The sequence below is a fragment of the Chamaea fasciata genome, unplaced genomic scaffold (assembly GCF_029207755.1).
Source record: "Chamaea fasciata isolate MVZ Bird 193981 ecotype frontalis unplaced genomic scaffold, bChaFas1.0.hap1 SCAF_189, whole genome shotgun sequence".
Classification (NCBI taxonomy): domain Eukaryota; kingdom Metazoa; phylum Chordata; class Aves; order Passeriformes; family Sylviidae; genus Chamaea; species Chamaea fasciata.
Genome location: NW_027094274.1, coordinates 34454 through 40453, shown reverse-complemented (window position 1 = coordinate 40453; position 6000 = coordinate 34454).

Sequence of the window (6000 nt, the reverse complement as noted above, 5' to 3'; positions counted from 1 at the left end):
AGGACAAAATCCTCTCGCTACCTGGAGACTTCTTGTAAGAGTAGCTTTGAACAGAGAATGTCTTTCCTTCCCTGGAGTTGCTGAGAGCAGGTGGTGTTCATTTCACCTTGAAGTTGATCCAGTTGCTAATTCCAAGTTAGATAATTAGATCTTGATGGTAAAAGAACAAGTTATATTTTCTGTTTCAGAGTTGTATGCTGGAGATATTCCAAAGTGCTGCCCATGCCAGCAGAGCTGCCTATGAGCTGATCCAGGATCACAGCCACCTCACATGGGTCCTGCACAGCTTAGAGAAAAGGTAAGCAGAGAAGTACAGGAGAAGTGGGAACAATTTGGCTGTCCACGGTAGAGTAATTGCATGACTGAGTATGAAAAGTGACAGGCAGGGAGCCAGACGCACCAAGGGCTGGACTGGCACAACTTGCTGAACTCTGAAGTGTCCCTTGTGGTTTTGAAAACAGAATCAAGATGCTTTCAGGTTGTGGTAGGAGGGATGATGGTGGAGGGGCTTCATGAATTGAAAACCACTTCCTTGAAAAACTGAGAAAGCAAAATGGCACTTTGGAATTTAAAAGGTAAAGACACTAATACGAACACCCTCAATTCACATCCTGTCACAGGACCTGCTGCACAGGAAGTGGCACAGTAATGGCTTTGAGCTGTCTAGAACATTCCTCCTCCCCTTGCCTCTCCCTCACATACATTTACATCCACCAAAAATCTCTTCTGCACAGAGCGCCCTGACAGTTTCAGGCAAGTGCACTAGGATATGGTCGCCTGTAGGTGATGGACCAGCTGCTGGTGAGGATCTGCCTTCCAAACGTGGTTTTCTCTTTTGTTTTGTTGTTGTTTGGTTAGTTTTGGGGTTTTTTTCAGGTTTCTGGAAAACAAAGAGATAAATAAAATGATTTCCTTACTCCATACTCTGGGGCTAACAAATTTAGATGAGAGAAAACAAGAATCAATCCCAGGTGAAGAGGAAATTTCTTCCTATTCAGCTTGTAAATGAATTTCTGTATGTTTTGGCCACATTAATCAAACGTATTTGATAAGTACTTTGTTTTAGTCGGTTTGCATTTCATCCTCTGTTTAGTTTGAATTCTATTAAGGCCAGGAGGATTTCTTTATCTCTGGTAGATGAATGGCTTTTTTCACCCTCAATTTGTGTCTTGAGTAGTGAATTTGGGTGTTATTTCTTTGAAAGGAGGATTTAGCTATTTGAATCCATGGGGAATAAAGTAAGCCTTCGGGAGCTTCTCTCACCTCCAGGCCGGGGGATCCAGTTTGGAATAGAGTTCCAGCCTGGAGTGTTGGGTTAACCGGAGCCGCAGGAGAAGAGCCTCATGCTATCATGGTCAGCAAATCTCGTTTATTTCAGGTAGCATACACACATTTATATCTTCTATAATCAGCTCATACATATTGCAAAAGTTAAGCTCAGGATTGGTGCTCAGACTAAAAGTCAGCTACGCCTCTTTCTACATTTCTTTGTGGTTACATAGTTTGAGTAAGTTTTAGTTTTACCGTGCTTCTCCCTCATATCTTTCAGCTACAAGGTCTTGTTATCGTATAGCAGCTGTGCTCAAGGACATACGAAGCTTACTGCCTTGCTGGTTTTCATGAGAGTGCCTGTGTGCTCAGCAAAGCTCTCTCATGTCTGCGTGACCTTTTGCAGCTAGCCAGTTATCAATCACACTCTCCACACTTCCCCCGTTTTCTTTTACTGCTATCATTGTTATCTTAAAATTATCAAACATTGACAATACCATACGCTGCAAACATTGCAACACACAAGGCAAAACTAAAAGCAAAACAACAATTACAAGCAAAATCACAAGCACTACTTTTATCAAATGTTTTAACCAGCCTGTAATGTGCGCTGAAGTTGCATGAAAAGTTCACTCAGTCGGGGGTTGTTAACTTCTTTGAGACTTGCGTTATAATTCTGGAGACAACTCCCACTACATAAAGTGAGTCAGAAACTACATTAACAGGTTCTCGGAAGGTTTGAAAAGCCCATATAACTGCCAATAGTTCTAACGTCTGGAGATTGTCCTGTGGGCTTGCTGGAATCACATGATGATGCCACTGGCCTGCCTTGTTCCAAGTAGCTGCTGCTCGGCGGGAGCGCTTTCCTGCATCAGTAAAAGCTGTAATTGCGTGTGGAATAGGTTGGTCTTCTCTCAAAGGTTTAGTAATTAATTGCCATTCTCCTAGCCAGTGCAATAATTTCGGTTTAAGAGGGCCTGTTGTAACAAAACTCGGTGCTTGTAGTAATGCCTCTGCCAATTCTGCGGAGTTGAGCAGAAACCAGTCCAGAGACACTTTTTCCATAGGTAGATGTATCACACTAGGTTCCTTGCCACTTAGCTCTATTGTGCGTAATCGGCCTTTCATAATTAACAAGGCAAGTTTTTCAATTTTTTGTGTAATTGTTTTTCTTTGCTGTAAGGGAGGGCTAATCCATTCCAGGACCCCCAAGTCCTCCATATTTCCTGGCCTCTCCCCCGTTTTCTTTTTCTGCGTAATAGCTCCTAGAAGGTGATCTTTGTTATTCCAAATAGTCAGTGAAACAGAAAGGGATGGATCGTACCTGGTGACAAAGCCATTGGCAACACACCACAAAATACTTTGAAGGGCACTGATTTGGTCTGCAGAAAGTATAACCGGAGCACAGGGGTCCGTGCCTTTTAAGAGGGGGCGCAACGCTTCTAGAAGGGTGTTAGGAATGCCAACTACAGGCTTAAGCCATTGGAGGTCTCCCAATAGTTTTTGTGCTTCATGCAAAGTGGACGGTGGAGCCTGGATGGTAAGTTTTTGCGGGCGTATTTGTCTCTGTGTAATTGTCCATCCCAAATACTTCCATGGTGCATGGGTTTGAATTTTTTCATCAGAAACCATAAGGCCATAATTTCTCAACATGGCAATGATGGATTGTACCTGTATGACTGTAAAAGGCGAGCTTTGGGCAAACAAAATATCATCCATGTAATGGTAAATAATTGTTTTAGGCATCGCTTGTCTAACAGGTTGCAGAGCTGTGTCAACATATAGCTGACACAAGGTAGGCGAGTTGCGCATTTCTTGTGGCAAAACTGTCCATTCAAAGCGCTTATCAGGTTCACCCCTATTAAGGGAAGGCAAGGTAAATGCAAACCTCTTAGTATCCTTTGGATGTAGGGGTATCGTAAAAAAGCAATCCTTCAAATCTATAACAAGAATAGGCCAATCCTGTGGTAGCATAGCTGGATTAGGGAGCCCTGGTTGTAGAGCTCCCATTGGCTCCATCTGCTGATTGACTGCTCGCAAGTCCTGTAGCAGACGATAACTTCCTGATTTTTTCTTTATAACAAAAATAGGCGTATTCCATGGGCTAGTTGATGGGCGAAGGTGTTTAAGCTGTAGTTGTTCCGCAACTAAGCGGTGTGCCTGCTCAAGATTTTCCCTTTTTAACGGCCACTGCTTAACTACCACGGGGTCATCAGAGGTCCAGGTCAATGGTAGAGGGAATGTCCAAGCAATGGCCATCACAATAAAGGGCGATCGGTAAGTACGTATCCCAATTGTGTCAGAACATCCCTTCCCAGGATGCAATCGACCTCCGATGGCAGGGGTGTCAGCGAAAACACTGCTTTAGCTTGTTTGCCGTCGATCTCTACAGCAAGAATGGGGGATCGTTGTGCAAGCTTAATGCTACCAATGCCAGAAACTGTGGTATTAGCTGGTAAAAGCAGCCACGTCTTTGGGTATTTGGCCGTATCAATAATACATGTATCCGCCCCTGTGTCCAACAATGCCTTATGCAAAATGATCGTTTGTCCTTGGTAACATAAACAGCAAATCCTTTTGGGTCTTGTAGATAAGTCTATGACAGGAAGAGTGATACCTCCTGAGGAGCCAAGGCATTTTTTTCCACGCGGCTCATCAGATCGTGGTGGTATGCTCATAGTTAATTGCGGTAGAGGTATGAACTGGGTGATCCGTTGGCCTTTTGGAATGTTCACCGGCGGGAAAAGTGTATGAGCTATAACAAAAATCTCTCCTTCAGCATCAGCGTCGATAACTCCAGGTTCTACCATTAGGCCCAAAACAGACCCAGACGATCGACCTAAAATGAGTCCTCCTGTGGGTTGTCCATTAATGAGAATAGGTCCAAAAATTCCGGTAGAAATCACATGTGGACTGCTGTTATATAGGGTAACTTTTACTGCTGCTGCTAGGTCCAATCCGAGGCTGCCGGAGGTTGCTGGCAAGAGTTGCCCATCGATGGTGTGGCTGGAACTATTTGTGTCCCGGCGCGGCCCAGTTTCGCGCTGGTCTTGGAGTTTCCCGATCCAGATCGGCAAGCGGTGCTGTTGTGGGTATTGGATCGGCACTTGCCGCACCATACGCCCGTGGCGCCACATTCGCGGCGGATGTGTCCCGGCTTTCCGCAGCGGAAACACTTCATCCTCCCACCGGTATTGGGGCTTTGACGCGCTGTCGCCGCTTGGAGGGGTGCGAGGGCAGCTAAAACTTGAGTCTGAGCTGATACTGCTTGTTCTCTAAAAGCCTGAGCCTGCTGTTGTAACCCCTCACCTATCTTTTGCAGCGCTTCTACCACAAATACCTGAGTGCCGGAAGGCATGGCTGCCGCTTTATCTAACAAATCTTGAACATTCCAATTCCCAGGGGCTGAAGCTATGAGGGAACGAGTGTTAGCATTCCCATTCTGCAAGATACATTGTTTAACTAGGGCATCTTGCATGTGCTCAGCAATGCCTGCTTTACTTAAAGCATCAATGATCTTGTCCACAAAGGGGCCAAGAGGCTCCTCCCTCCCCTGTTTTATCCCCATATAAAGAGGAACACCTCCTGGAGCTCTAATTTTCTCCATAGCTCTTTTAGCTACCGCCATGGCCTCTCTCAATTTATCAGGACCTAGGGTAGCTTGAGCCTCTACTCTATGAAGCGGTCCTTGACCCATAAGCTCGTCAACGGTAATGCCGAGTAAGGGGTCTCCTTGGGGTCGAGGGAGTGCGGCACTTGCAGCCGCCTCTTCCCTCCATCGGGCTTCAAACAGTAACCTTTGATGTGGGGTATAAATTAAACGAGAAAGACCTCTAACATCTGCGGGCAACAGGAGATTCATATTAAAAAGGAATTCTAACATTTGTTTAGCGGGTTCGCTTGTGACCCCATAGCTCGCTACGGTAGATCGTAGTTGTGACAAAAGTTTCCAGTCTAAATTAGTAACCTCCGCCCGTTGCCCTCCCTGTGGGTTGTTGTGAAAGATAACTGGGAGGGCGAGGGGGGACGACATCTGCTCCTGAGCTGCCGTGGCCAGATCCGTATCTCCCTCCCGCCAGCCCTGATTTGCCAGTGCCGCCCATACCTCCCGTCTTTCTCGTGCCATAGCCTCCGCAAGGTCCGATAAGGCTCCGGGGAACGGCTCCGTGGCAACAGGACAGGGAGGGGCATTCCTAGCCTCTGCATTCATGGGGGTAGGGGGTGAAGGCATTAGTGGAGCAGAGGGCTGTGGCGAGGGCTGAACGGTGGGTGTACTGGCCGGCTCTACAGAGTCAGATGATGGGAGGTCAACGGTTGCAAAGACTGGAGGGTTTGGAGCGGAAGGGTCATCCCCATAAGCCCTATTCCTAGTGTGCATTTCACGAGCATTATCGACAGCTTTCTTCTCCGCCTGACACATAAGCAATTCATTATGCACAGTTCTCCACAACTTGCTCATCTTTTTTGCTGGCTTATCATCATCTAGCACTAATTCCCAAAGCTTATCCCCATACCTGCGCCATTCGGCTAATTCATGAACAGTATGGGGGTTAGCAAAAGAGCCATAAGAGGTAGCATGGCTCAAAAGAGGGGGGAGCTCCTTATCTAAGTCAAGCCCCTTAAATCCCCGCTTTCTAAGAAAAGCAGTAAAGAGATCATACGCTGCTTGCCTTTCCATACTCACCGGTACCGTTGCAAACCCCCAGGCGTCGGCAGCGCGTAGCGGCAGGG